The sequence below is a fragment of the Acanthochromis polyacanthus genome, chromosome 10, assembly GCF_021347895.1.
Source record: "Acanthochromis polyacanthus isolate Apoly-LR-REF ecotype Palm Island chromosome 10, KAUST_Apoly_ChrSc, whole genome shotgun sequence".
Taxonomy (NCBI): Eukaryota; Metazoa; Chordata; class Actinopteri; family Pomacentridae; genus Acanthochromis; species Acanthochromis polyacanthus.
The window spans coordinates 31695758-31711471 of NC_067122.1; the positions used below are offsets into that span (position 1 = coordinate 31695758).

General features: G+C 42.5%; 1 non-coding gene across 1 annotated transcript; it reads left to right on the forward strand.

Annotated features, from left to right (window-relative positions):
* Positions 1–4813: 4813 nt before the first annotated feature.
* Positions 4814–4886, forward strand: trnak-cuu (transfer RNA lysine (anticodon CUU)). Its single transcript has one exon. It is a non-coding gene; the product is annotated as a tRNA-Lys (tRNA).
* Positions 4887–15714: the final 10828 nt, after the last annotated feature.

Here is a 15714-nt window from a genome sequence, read left to right on the forward strand (position 1 = left end):
GAGTCTCCATGTTCTCCTGTACATGTGTGGGTTTTCTCCAGGTTCTCCAGCTTCCTCCCACAGTCCACAAACATGCTGAGGTTAACTGGTGATTCTAAACTGTCTGTTGGTGTGAATGTGAGTGTGATTGTTTGTCTCTGTGTGTAGTCCTGTGATAGCCTAGCCGCGCTAGACAACCCACGGCAACGAATTTAATTCTCTGCCAGGGTGGGTCTAGTTACCCTCCATAAGGCTCGAGGCTGGATTCTCCTAAAACTGGCCGGACCAATCACCATGAAGTGTAGAGTCAGAAGGCGGGCGTAACGAAGTGACGACAGAGGCGCGACGATTCTGACAGAAACAACTGGCGCACAATAAACAGTTATCTTTGGACTCGGCTTTGGCCACAGCCCTTAAAGATTTGAAGCTAAAATTCAACTTGAAAGATAAACAAAGGACGGCACTGAAGTGTTTCATTGAGAAGAAAGACGTATTTGGACTTATGCCGACGGGATATGGCAAATCCTTAATATACCAGTTGGCTCCGCTGGTTGGGAAGCTAATGGGACTTAGCCACAATCCGCCGGTGCTCTCGGAACTACGTCAGCCTATTCGTTGCGTTGATTGGTTGTATACCTACCCAATTGCTGCAGAGGGATTTGATAGACAACCTTTTAGCCCGCCTCCCTCCCTGTCGAGCTTCCCTAGACCCTTGTGCCGTCAGAAACATGGGTGTAGCATGGCTAGGCTAGTCCTGTGATAGACTGTTACCTGTCCAGGTGAACCTTCACCTTCAGTCAGCTGGGATAGACTCCACCCCCCATGACCCTAATGAGGATTAAGCGGTGTATAGATGATGGATGGAAGCTGTTTTTTAGAGACTCCTCAGGAAGCAGAGCCTGTGTTGTGCTTTCTTGACTATAGCTATGGTGGTGGTAGTCCAGGAGAGGTTATTAGAAATGTGGATTGCCAGGAATCTAAAAGTGTGAACCCTTTTTGAAAAGGAGAAAAACTACATCCTCACTTTTTTCAGCTGAAGTCAACCATTAGTTCTTTTGTTTCCAGACATTTAGTACCAGAATAATCTCAGTGCTAGCTCAGAGCTAGATTATTCTCCACATTGCCGGGGTCTGGACTTCCTCCCTGTAGGCTGTCTCATCTCCTCCTGGGATGAGACCAACCACAAACATGTCTTCCTCAAGCTTTGTAAAGGTGTTTGGGGGACGGTGTGGACGGTCAGTCATGGATGGAGAGGGCATAAAGGAGTGGATGTGGCACAGAGCCTTGTGAGGCACCAGTGCTGAGCGTGGGGACAGTCAGGGGCTGATTGGTTTGGACGTCCTTAATCCACCAGCCGATGGGCTGACAGAGGCCTAGGTCAGACAGTTTGGCCACCATTCTGCTGCAACAAATCTTATTAATGGTGGCTCCAAGTCAGAACTTATAGACCCCAAAGGATCTTCCTTGATTGTTTTGATACTAAATACAACAGGGCACCTATAGGGGTCTGCTCCATGCATTTACACATGACAGAAACATGTAAAAACAACATGTTTGGTGGGAGTGGTTGTTGCGTTTTCGACTCACACATGAAGCACTAACCCAGTTTTTTGTATTTCATCATCAAAATATCCATAAATCCTCTATTTCCATTTAAAGCCATTCAGTCTTGCAGCAGTGCTTTAGCTTGAAAATATTTTCTCTTTCTCTCTGCTGCACATCACACATGATTGACAGAGGAAACGGCACTGTGGAAGTTAACAGTTTGACTATGTGGGCTTAGTAATTATTTATGTATACAAATGTGCCCGTCTGTTTGTGTGAGGCAGCCAGCTCTGACATGGGAGTAAATGGATGTGCTGTGAGCTATAATAGATGGCTATAAGAGGAAGAGGGCCGTGCATGTGAATCAAGTGTTTGGCTTCCTCACTCTCAGAGACTATATGAGAGCCACTTTCTGCTCTGCCTGACAGTCAATCTGCTGGGGATGTTTTATTCATGTCTTGTCCCTCTCTCCACCTAACTCACTGGCAAACACTCTCTCCTTTACTCCTACTTTCTCTTTTCAGCTCAGTCTTTACATCTACATTTCTGTCCAGGTTCAACTGAGAGTTAGATTTCCCGATAGCTATTATTTTAGAGCAATATTTTTGCTTCACACATTATGCCTGCTAAAAAAGGGCATAAAACATTTAGCAATAAGCATTAACATTCAAGTGGTTTTTATGGTTGAAAACCGAACAGAAAAACAGCAATTTATTGAAAGACAAAAATCATATGGATAGCACAGCGTCAGCCAAGGTACAAAACAACAACACTGTTTGCATCACTCTTTGAAGAAGTAATGTCATTATTTTACAGATTTTTCAACAAAAGTTATGTATTCCATAGGGGTGTAACGAAATTTTGTGCCACGAAATTTCACGAAATAAAAAACGGCGAAATAAAATTCAGAGACGCAGGAAATAAAAAATGCCAAGGGACGCCGTGCACCACTGAGACTGATGATTTTTGACCCTCCTCGCCCACCGTAGCAAAACACTCGCTTCAAAACAGAGGAAGACGAGGCTGAGGAATTAGCTGATGCTCCTTCGTCAAATAAATCGGTTGTGTGGACATATTTTGGTTTCCTGTGTAAATGAGGAGAGAACGGTGAGAAGATTGCAGATAAAACAAAAATCGTGTGCAAAACATGCCGCTACAGTTCGCCGTATTGTCACGCAACGGGGCGGGGGAACCCAAGCAGCAGGCAGACAGGCAGATAGATGAATTAAATAACCATTTAATACAGATAAGAATGTATATATATATATATACATATATATATATATATATATATATACATATATATATATATAAACAGAAAACCTGTAAACTGAAGCAGGAAGGAAGTGACGGGGAAAAATATACTAAACTGAACTAAACTAAGGGCGGACCCGAAGGCCAAATTAAACTAAGCATAAAACAAAACTAAATTACGGGTGAAGGGAGGCTCACGGAATGTCCAGGACTGGGGAAGGCAGAAGTGGGCAGAACTGATGGAACCGAAGAAGAAAGTGTGGCGAGGGCAGGGAAAGGCAAATAGTCCAGAGGGGGAACAGAGTCTGGGAAGTGGCGTGCAGGAGACGATGAACAGAGAGCAGGGATGAAGGCGGAGTGCGTCGTAGGGCAAGGGCGATGGAACAATGAACCAGCGTCGAGCTCCGTACGGAGCCCAGTTTTATATGGCGCTGATTGTTCATTCGCGCTTGGCTGTGCACTCAGCACAGCCGCTCATCATTATCTTGTTGAGTCGGCTCGTTGCAGCCAGAGGGGCGTGACACGTATACTGCGGCGAGTACAACTAGTTTACAGTTCAGACATTTATAGGTCCAGACTGCAGCTCCTAGGACTGCTGTTTGTTTTCCTTTTCATTCAAGAATGTAGTTATCCTGATTACTACAAAAACAAAGCACTTTTTTATTGAGATTTTATGTTTGTATTTGCACTGTAGTCTAAATAAGGGGAAAAAAATACAATTTTGTTTTTTTTAAACAGCATTTATTTTGTACTGATGCAGCATTATTTTTTGTATGTCTGCATAAGGAAGGAAAATAAAGAAGATGAGATTTTTGCATAACTTCCTACTGTTGGGGATTTTCTTTAATCTTTTTTTCAAATCGTGAGTATTTCTTATCGTGAGCCCTGTTTCGTATTTCGTATGTCACTTTCATATGTGATTTTTGACTCTGAGCTGAGCTTCATTCCACATATCAAACAGTTAACAAAATAGGTTTTTACCATCTTAAGAACATAGCCAGAGTCCACTCGTTTCTCTCTCAGGCCAGCATGGAGGTGCTAATGCATGCTTTTATCTCTTCTCGTTTGGACCATTGTAATGCCCTACTCTCTGGTCTTCCCAAAAAGAGTATTTTAAATCTACAATTACCACAAAACTCAGCCACATGCGTGCTGACAAGGACCAGAGGGCAGGAACACATTACACCAGTTTTAAAATCGCTGCATTGGCTTCCCGTCTGCTTCAGGATCAATTTTAAGGTTGTCTTGCAGGTGGCTTGGAAGATGGAGGATATGAACTGGGAGCCTCGGTCCGAGAGGATGTAATCCGGTATACCCCATCTTGTGAAAATGTCTTCAGTGAGAACGCAAGAGATTGACTCAGCTGTTGCTGTCCTCAGTGAAAAAAGCTCCACCCATTTGGAGTAGTAATCCACAAATACCAGCAGGTACAGAGCTCCTGGGGAAAGGACCCATTAAATCTAAACCTAGCATCTCCCAGGGCCGTCCTACCTCTGTTTGCTGTAATTTCCCCACTGGTTTGCGGCTCTCTGGTTTGTATAGTTGACAGACTTGGCAATGTGTCACAAATTGCTTGACATTCCAGCTTATTTTCGGCCAATAAACCAGATTCTGCATCCTTCTGTAGGTCTTGTACCTCCCGAAATGACCAGCCAGAGGGTCTTGATAGAATAACGTCAGCAGGTGTGAATGCAGGTTCTCCGGTATGTATAGCTGGTAAGTAGTTTTACAAGCCGGTAGACCATGTCCTCCAATACCGTGAAGGTGGCATTAGCTCCCATCTCTATGTCTCCCTTATCCATCACATTTTCATATATTGTTTTGCTCTCAGGGTCTGACTGCTGGGCGCTCCACACTGCCTCGATGGTAACAGGCAGTTCTTTGGAAGAGTTGGGCATGGCAGATGCAACAGTAGCACAAATGGAGTTGTGGGTGGATTCTCCATCACCACCTGGAGCCCCAGACAAGGCATCTGGGACTGTTATATTTCCCTTTCCTGTACTCCAAAGTGAAGGTGAATTCCTGGAGTCTCGGTGCCTGGCTAGCTCAATCGGTAGAGCATGAGACTCTTAATCTCAGAGTTGTGGGTTCAAGCCCCATGTTGGGCGCCATTTATATATGTAGTGGTTCAACTAAAGTACACTGTTGCACCCTACAAAGGTCTAATGTTTAAACATAAAACCTTGGTACCAAATATTAAACTAAATATTTCAACCCCACGCAACAGATAAGGCAGAGAATACAATGGTTCAATAATCAACACAAATCATTTATTTTTAAAAAAAGTCCAGTCCAGGTTTCCATTAGTCCCCTTTGTAAACAGTCCAAACCATCAAACTCAAGTAGTCCATTCCAGGTTTTCCGTATATCCACAAAAAAAAACCAAACAAGGAAGCGAGCAACCAACATTCATACAGTTCCAGTGAAACAAGATGAAACAAGGATTTCAAAGAAAAGCGCTGCCGTCCGGGTGGAGAACGGAGGATAAAAGGTAAAAAGGGGAAAAAGAAAAATAATCCAAACTCACAAGTCTGTGCCAACTGAGCCTGCTGTAGCTGGTCGTCCCTCCGCGAGGGTCAGGTTTTCACCAGCAACCAGTAACGGTTGTCAACGGGTCCAGATCGCGTGGGGAAGAAGACACCAGGGAACCCTACAGTCGCGGCGCTGTCGTTTCCTCCATACTGTCTTGGAGGCTGGCAGATATGAGGAAGCTGAAGGGCTGGCTCTCTCAGCGAGCGGAAAAAGCAACCATTTTACTGGCTGGAATGCAGATGGGCGGATGGGGCGTGGAGGTCAGGTGAATGAACACTTTCTCAATACATTCAATACAATATACTTTGGCTATCACTACAAGGTTATTTTTTAAATGTCTTCTTATTTCTCTGATCTTCTTTTACCATATCAACCCTCACGGATCCTGAGGTCCTCTGGCAGCAGCCTTTTATCCATACCACAAGCCAGAACTAAAACCCACGCGAGGCGGCATTGAGCCACTATGACCCCCGCCTGTGGAACAGCCTGCTGGAGGACCTCAGAACTGCAGAGACTGTTGATGTTTTTAAAAGAAGGTTAAGAATGTGCCTTTTTAATCAGGCTTTTAATTAACCTTTAATCCCTTCTTATGCTCTTATCAGTACTTATTTATTATCATATGTATTTTTATTACTTTAACTGTTCATTTTATTCATCTTATTGTACAGCCCCTATATTTTAGATGTTAAAGTTTTTTCTTTAACTCCAGTCTGCCCTCAGGGGGGTCCTCCTCACTGGCAGCAGCATCTGGTCTGCTGCTGGGGGTGCTGTCCATGGGTCCCTTCACCCCGGTTGGATGGGCGGTCATGGCCTGCGGCTCCTCCCAGTGTGGACAAACCCAGTGGTGACGTTTTCCATTACCCTCAGTGCCATGCCATGTCTCCATACAGTAAGTGGTGAGAGAGAGAGAGAGTGTGTGTGTGTGTTTGTGTGTTTGTGTGTGTGTGTAGATATACAGCCATGGCCATAAGTTTGGACACAAGTACCATGACGCTTGTGAATCTTAGAAAATACCACAAAATTGTCACTTACAATACAGTACACAACTCCTGAGAACTATATTAAGTTTCATATTTAAAAAAACATCAAAAGAGTTTGGTGTCATTTTGTTATTCTTACCAAATTCGGTTGTGAAAGTACTGCATTTTTTTGTTATTTTCTTCTAATATTATGTTTTGGGAACAAAGTTGTTCCAATTGTTGGAATTTATTGATAATATTATATCCCTTGTTGATTTGTTGACTAATTAAACTGGTGCTGTCAAAAAATATTAGTTATGTTCTGTAATAGACATCAAAACAGACACAGTAAGTCATGCTGTGTCCAAACTTATGGCCATGGCTGTACATACCCAGGGTGGGAGGGAAAGATTTTCTTGTTTTTATTTCAATGTTTTAATGTTGTGAAGCACTTTGTGGTGTGATTTCATCGGATGAAAAGTGCTATACAAATAAAGATTGATTGATTGATTGAAACATCAAAACCCACCACACAATCTGCGCTCCTGTTGTAGAGCTGTTGACGGTGTCCCTACGGCTATATTATCTTCGAAGGGAATTCCCATGTGTGGTGATCAACTGTGTTTACATTCCCCCCAGTGCTAACACTCAGGCAGTGGTGGAGCTTTTACTGCTGCCTCTGCGACCCAGCCCCGCAGAAGTGGAAGCAAACGGATGAAATCTTAGGCTCTGCTGAGGGGTTTATGATCTCAGGGACTGTGTCATGCTTGCTCAGATTGTTCTAGAGCATTACTCTAGCAGAGCTACTGTCAAACACAAATGAATGTCATTCCAAAATAAATGGTTAAATCTGACCAAGTGTCCTGTCTGAACAGTTTCTCCCAGTCTTTGAGAGTAAAATGGGGTTTCTTTGTTTTTGCCCTATTTCTGGAATCCACAGTCCAGACTGATGAAAGAATCATAGAGAAGTTTGGTCTTCACCAAAACAAGGCCGTTGTTAGCAACCCGTTCTCTGTCGGCCGCTGAACCGTGGTTGGGCAGCCTCGGGTAGTGCTAGCCCGCTTAGCTTAGCTCGGCTTGTTGATGGTAACAGCCAATATAAAGTCCAACAAAACTTTGCAGTTGGACTATAACAGCAGCGACTGTCCGCACTTACTGCTTGGAGCATTCATCGACTTCTCATACTTCTATCTCATCATGTGCAGCTCCACATATCTCCGTCTCTGCTACCGACACACACCCGCCGCCCCCTTTCATACTCTTCACTCACACACATACACACACACCCACCTCTACGGGCCTAGGTTAAAGGGGCAGCCTTGGTCTGCAACACCATGTTATTGGTGTGACAGTTCTTTTGCATTTATCCTTATCAAGGACAGAAGCGTGTATCTTCTTGTTATGGGGATTCAAGTACAATTGGACATCTCACTGTCTTCTTGCTGTGGTTCTTCCTGAGAGACTCACTGTGTCCCTAACAATTATCAGAAGTTGCTTTTGTCCTTCTCTAGTAGAGACTAACCCAAATTTCATTAAAAGCCTCTGCACCAATTTGATGCACATACAGCCAACTATTTTCAGTAGCAAGTAGCTGAAGCCTGCTTAAAAAGTTGCTAGATATCTGGAAACACAGGTGGAGGCACTGAGCAGGCAGAGACAGGTGAGGTTTACAAAATGTATTTATTGTGCAAGGATAGAACTTAAACTGTTGTGGTTTCATTGAGGCTCAAGTTCAGGAAAAGAGACTGAGAACAGATGGTGTGAAACAAAGGGCTTTTATTTACAGAACAACTGTACAAGGACTACCAAAAGTCAACCAGAATACTACTGATACACTGGAACAGATACTACAGCTACAGATTAACTCAGGAGAGGTCCTAGTCAACTGGTGGAGAAATAAAGACAAGAAATACTAGAGATAACTGACCCACAGAAAGTAATATTTAGGCAGGCAAGAATGAAATACGAAGTTCAACAAGCATGTAATAACGCAACAATGAGTTCAGAAGAGTGATTGCACTAATATACTAGAATTACCAAATCTAGAAATAACCAATGCTACCTGGAAATACAATAGAGACTCGTACAAGGCAAGAATACAGAGATTATAAATGCAAAGAGTGACTACACTCACTAGATACAGGAATACTAGCCTACCGAATAATACTACCTAAAAACTAAATACCTAGAAACCCAAAATACAAACACTAGTGGATCTGAAATAACAGTAACGCAAGAATACTACACTAGTCTGGAATGCTCAGACTGGGGACTTAGCTGTGAAGAGTGAAGGAGAATGGGGCTGGGGAACCAGAGAGTCTCTAGCCATGATGGTGAGAGCTTGGGCAGCTGCAGAGGCTCGATGTGCAACAGGGTTAGAGGATACCGGTGGCTGGAGGCTGTGGTGACAGACTTCTGGAGGACGACAGGGAAAGTGGTAGTGAACCAGATGAATGACTTCCAGAGGGGCAGGTGGACAGGAGAGGTGGCGGGCTGGTGTCATTATCCAGAGGAGCCGATAGCTGCCAGGAAAGCAGAGGGTTCAGAGAAACAAGGAACAGGCTGGACACGAGTAGGTGGCAATCCAGACTAGGAGGAAACAGAACACAAGTTACCAGAGCTTCAGGAAACCAGAGGCTGGAGAGAACGGTGCATAGAACTAACTGTTGACTGTTCACAGTCCAGCAACAAGTTGTGAGTGGAGTCTGGTTTTATAGCAGCAGAAGTGAATCTTGATTGGACAGGTTCCACCTGCTCATGCTTCTGCTGATGCAGATTAGTGATCACAATCACCTGCCATAGCAACCGCTGTGCCGAGCACACCTAGAGAAACAGAAAGGACGGGGGAGAGGAGAGCCCTATCTGGAACCCACAGTGGTGGCCCTGACATAAACCAATATAGAATAGAACAGAATATAAAACTACAAAACCCAAGAAATACTCAAACTAACAACAGAGGAGGGATGTGAGGAAAAGTGATATGAATAACTAAAACTAGACTAACAAAACAGGGATACAGACTGTATAACTTTCCTTTAGAAAGAGCCTGAAGGGTGTAGTATTTTTTTTTCACAATAGTCTTATCTACGTGAGTTACGTTACTAACGCTGTGGGTTATACGGTCAGTGGGCGTAACACATGAGAGAGAATGGCGTAAAGTGGGATGTTTACAGTGGAAAAATTTATCAGGACTGGTATGTTTGTCAATTTAACGACCTAACGATCTGTCTGTTAAAACGTGGTGGAAAAAGGTTCGCATCGGGATGACGGCAGTAACCGGAATAACAGGCACTGTATGTTTTACTGCATGAACCTCAATAAAGACGTGTTGAGTTGAAACCGCCGTACTAGTCTTGAAGCCCTTCCAGAGGGGAATCACGGAGCTACAGAAGATGGCTTCGTGAAGGTCTGGACACAGACAGCAGAATTAAACTGAAATCAAAACAAAAAGAGGAAACTAAACTGAGGGGAAAACAGAATGGAGAAACCAAATTTATTTAAGGGCAAAAGTACAAAAACAGGGAACAATTCTAAACTAACAACAGAGGGAAACCAAAGGAAAACTAATATGAATAAAGCAAGACTAACAAAATGAGGATACTCAAACGCTGAAGGACTGACGGGGCAAACCAGGGGCAGGTGAAGGCTGGCTGTGGGCAGGATCTGGGTGGTGAGTGTGTTGCCAGTGCAGGAGGTTCAGGCAGCAGTGGCTTGGAAAAGCATCCAGGTTACAGGCAGGAGTAGGGGGTATGAATGGAACGAACCAGGATTTTATGGTGATTGTGAACAGGTGAGCTGATCCCTGCTGAACTGGAAAGATAGGAGACAGAGAGGAAGGCAGAAAGAGAGGCAAGGGGAAAGAAAAAGGGAGAGAGCACTAGGTAGGGCTGATGTGGGGATCCTGACCGCCACCACTAATTTAACATCGGGACAATGTTAGCCAGGTGAGAAGCACTGCCAGGATTTTGAATGATGATGTGTGAAATTCATTCAAAACAGATGTTTATTTATTGATTTTTGCTGTCTCATCAGACCAAAGAATAACTGTGTTAATGCTCAGAGTCCATTAAATGTTGTTTGGCAAACTATACGCAGGTTGACATTCTTCTGTCTAGCCCCATAAAAGTCTGACTGATGTAGGACTAAGGGTTGTCCTTCCAGTAGGTTCTGTTATCACTTCAGAGGACTTCTGAAGTTCCAGGACGTTTTCAGCCATCTTTTGCTCAATTACTCAGTTTGAGGCAGTATTAACATTCTTGGGGTGAAAGTCCCTAGGTGGCGCTGTCAGTTCCATGTTAATAACCAGAAGTCCCTCACCAGTCTTAATTTGGTTACACACATTTATTCCATGTCACTGTTATTGAAACCATTGTGGTCCTGGTGACACTTTAAGTTCTAAACATTGTCTTATGATTCTATCTTTAGCTATGTTTCACCACAATTTTACTGCCAAGTTCTCGAGGAAGTTTCCTGGACTTCGTGGCTTGGGTTTTGTTCTGACACAGTGTGAATTTTGGGACCTTTTATTCACTAATTCCTGCCTTCCTAAACTATTGCAGAATTTTCTGCTCTCTTGAGCTATCAGTAAAGTCAAACTCGCCCACATTTACCAACCTGTTAACAATATTGTTTTGACATTATTGATTGCTGTGAAACAGTCACCTTTCTCCATGCAAGCTGTTTCCAGACATGTCATCTGTAAACACATAGTATCACATACATTTTACAAGGTCCTTCTGTAGTTAAGCTGTTGATAGCTGATATGATGTGTGGACGATGAGGTCTGCTGCTCTGCTGATAAGGACCTGACAGCCACAGCTCCAACGGTGCAGCTCAGTGCTGCATTTGTTTATCTGAAAGAAGAAAACCATGTCGATGTGCACATTTAATGTCTCTCTTTAGATGCTTGGATTCCACTGATAGTGGGCTGTCCATCACCAAAGCCAGCACTGCACACACCGAATGATGGATTACATTTCCCTAGGAGCAATATTCATGAATACTAAGACGGATGTGGCTATAACAGCAGCTCACTGTGTTCTAGATGCATTCAGCTGTTTACTGAACATGAAAATGCAGGCTGGGAAACAATGAAAAGACAATAAGCAACTTTTGGCAGAACCCAACTTGAATTAGCCTCATGTCCCGTGTTTTATCCTATTTTATGTCCATGGAAGTTCAGATAGCCACACTGAACCTTGTTTAGCTTTCTTAATACAGTTTTTACATTGAGAGATGAAAGATGATAGTCATTCAGAAATGAAATGATCAGCATTGCTATAACCACAAAGCATATACACTGTCTGTCCAAAAAAGGGTTGTCACCTGGATTTAACCAAGCAAATAGATGAGAGCCTTCCATTGAATAATTACTGCAGTGATGAATCTGTTTCAACTGCAACAGCTTATTCAACCCTAGCTGATGCAGTGAGGGGCTTCTCATTTCTTAAACGACCATGTCGGAATGCTGTGGCCATGGAAAGGATTTTAATCTGTCTCAGAACGCTCAAGCATCAAGCAAAGAAAACAACTAAGGAGATTTCTGACACTACTACCATCAGGTTAAAAACCATTTAACGCATTATCACAACCTGGAAGGGTAGTGGAAAACCGTCATCTTCCAAGAACAAACTGTTGGATGATTGCGATCGGAGAACACCTAAACATTTGGTGAAATCGTGTAAAAGTGCTAGGGTCCAGGGCCAGACATCTCCAGTGATCCCCAGGAGAGTCGCTCACTGTTGAACAGCCAGTGTGCCTTCCTTTGAGTTTTTTGCCAACAGACACTTAATGCATGTGTCAGTGATGCTGAAGATCTGAGCAGGGATGTTGGATGTCATACATTTTACAAGTTGTTAGTTGTTTTCACTAAATTGTTGGATGCATTTGTTGTATTCCCAGGCCATGAAGTGTTCTCTTGATCAAAGAGGCTTTCTATTAGATCACAGCTAATTTGCGATATAAAAGTACTTGGCCTATTTTTATTATGCAAAGGTTAGACCTAATTACAAGATTATTTTTCCAACATTATTCTGTCTTTAAAACTTCAAATTATATGTAGAATGTATTAACATGTTTACAGTCACATTAGATGGTGATTTTCTTAAGTCGATAGTGTGTTAAATGGTAGGTACACATAATTTACTGGTGACCAGTCTGAAGGCAATGGGACCTGGGTCAATGCATAATTACTCCACTAATGAATGCGACAGAGTAATGTGATGATTGCCGTACATTTGTCCTTCTGTGAATCTGTCTGTCAGCAACATTATTCAAAAACAGACTGACAGATTTGCATGGAATTTTCAGGGAAGGTCAGAAATGACTCAAGGACCAAGGAATTAGGTTTTGGCAGTGATGCAGCTTATAGTCTGGATCCATGGATTTGTTAAAGATTTCTGCATCATTGTGAGACAGCGGCATGGCGTCACTGTAACCATGACAACCAGTGAACACTACATCAGCTGATTGTGATCCTACTACAAATCCACCTCTGAGGACTTATCAGGACTTATCCATCAGAAATGATCCAAGGAACAACTAATTAAATTGTGGGGGTGTTTCTGAGTCCCATCAGTTCCTGCCACCCGCTACATGTTTAGATCATGCTATTAGGAATCTGTACATAACATACACATGCATAGTCTGTGCTCAGCACAAGGTCATTGTGTTTGTGGGTACATCTGTATTAAATGGGCACATTCTGTGTTGCTGTGATTTCTGATCATCAATAACTAATAAAAAACATTGCATTTCTGACAATGCCACATGGGGGAATGAACAGCCTTGGAGGAGTACAGCGCTCTCTGAGTGCTTTTCTTATTCACACACTTGTCAGGAAACTACTCTTAGACAGAGACCAACAAGGCAAAACAACCACCACTCTTAACCACATGATGCCGTATTCTGAAAGTTTCAATGCTGTCTATCATTAAGACAGAATTTTGATGGCTTGTTGCATGGAGACCAAAGTTCTCATGTCTGATAACCTGATGACAGATGGCCGATGTATGTAGAACAATACCTTTCTGACATATTTCTGTTTATGTATTTCAAGTTTCAGTTATGTTCTTTGTGGCTTTTTTTTTTTTTTAAAGAAATCCTGCATTTACCTCTACCTGAGAGTCAGATGATGGGCATGCTGGTAGCTGGAGCAGATCAATAGTGATCTCCTCAGCTGTACATGAGACAGACATGTGAACCACATAAAATTATTTTAAACTGTGCAGTCGAAGAAATAAATATGTGCATGTACATCAAGAGCAGACACTGAGATGCCATCAGGGTTAGAACTGTCTGCTGTCAGCATCTTCAAGTCTTTAAAATATGTTACCCAACTGCTAAGCTCTTCCTCTTTCATTATGAACTGATCGATGCATAATTCTAACAAAAAATAAACTTCCTGCAGCAATACACCCATGTATTAATACAAATTTAACAAAATATTAAGATATGCATTGTTCATGCTTGTTTTTGTTTGTTTGTTGGTGGTGGTCAGAGGGGCTGTAGGATTAACAGCCACGCTTCCATCAGTCTGCCCCAGGGCAGCTGTGGCTACAAATGTAGTTTACCACCACCAGAGTGAATGAATAATGGAGTGATTTGACTGGCCAAAAAAAGCGCTATATAAATCTAATCCATTATTACTATTATTATTATTATTATGATTATTATTATGCAATTTTTGTATAATTTTTAAAAAATTGTTTAGTTTATTTGCAAATGGGAGACTCATTGCTGTTAAACTTGAATAAAACATCTGTTGTTCATTCTGGGAAGTGGGTCAGGATGCACATCTTTTTGCTGTGGTGGTGGCTGAAGGTGAAGTGGTGTATTAATGTTGTTTCTGTCCAAAAACCCAAAGACAAATGCAAAAACAAAATGAAAAAAATAGTTTCTCTGATGGTTTTGCAAGAATAAAATACATCTTTTAAGGTGTTCTTCTTAAGATGGCACTGATGTTCCCACATTTGGGGGCAGAGAGTTGGTGAGTGGTGTCATTAACTAGAGACCCAGGGCATAGCCTCAATCCACTGATAAATTCATTTATTCATTACATGAATAGAGTCCCCTCTTGCTGGAATTTATAATTAAACTGAGTTACTTACTAATGAGCCATGTAGCTCTGGCAGGTCCTTGTTCGAGGTACATACCTACAGAGTTGTTAGCTCTGCATTCAGAAGGTGCTCCTGGATGTCACAGATTAATTTGCAGTTATAGTTAAGATGAAAGTGATGCAGAGAGGGTGCTTTAATATGTACATATCCACAACCTATTGCACTGGTGTTTTTGGATAGAACCAGCAACAGAACTGAATTCTCAGTTGACTGAAACCTGTTCTTGTGCTGTATAAAGGGACTTTGTGTGGTGTGGCCAGTTGATTTATTCCTTTTATGACTTGTGGGATGGCACTTTGGTTCAAATGACTCTCCTACCTGCATCAGATGTGGTACAGAGTCAGACCGTGTGGTACGGCTCATCAGTGCTGGCTCCACAGCTTCAGGACGACAGCTCCTGGTAGTCTGGTGTTAAATTAGATTATTATTTTACCTAACAAATCCCAAAGGTAGTGTCTACAGATACGGACCCGTACCCGTAGCCTGTGGCCTACGGATACGGCACTTTCCCTTTACATAAATATTAATGAGCCGTACATAAATATTAATGAGCCGGCTGATGAACGCGCTTCGTGATTGGCTGGTAATCCGACGTACATGAATATTAATGAGCCGGCGACGCTGATGAAGGCGCTTCCGTGATTCGAGGTGAATCTGCGGAATGAATGGCGGAACTAACAGCCAGCAAACTATAAGTATTTTTTTACCTTCAAAAGTAGCGACAGACTGTTACATATTAACAACCTAAACAAAACCCTGACGTATTTTCTGCGTCTGTCAACACAGACCCTGTCACAGTCACTTTAATGTTAGCGGACTCTGTTGAATGGCTAAGTTACATCACCACAAACAAATCTCACAATATCACAGTAAATCGAGTTTGTGGTTTTTTTTAATTCATGCCGAATTAAAGAGCTGCTCCTCACCATTCACGAGTGTTTGTTTCATATTCGACATCCTTAACGTTATCTTGTAAATTAGCGTCTGAAATTAAATGGGAACATTTGCAATGGAGTTCGTCAGCCGCTTCCACCACTGAACGCGGTAAACTAATTAATAGGAACTGGACTTCAAACAATTTATACACGGCGTCTAAAAGCGTAAAAACTACATTGTCTACGTAAAGTGTGAGAGGAGACGGTGTATTTTTAGTTAAATTATACAATGTTCGCCGTCAAAGTCATTCATATAAACTGCCTGTAATGTGCAGCAAATAGTAGTTAACCATCGCCAGCTCTTCAGTGACCTTAACACGTCCGTACCTCTAGTACAGATGCTACGGGTACGGGTCCGTACCTCTAGCATCAACCAATCCCAAATAAGACAAC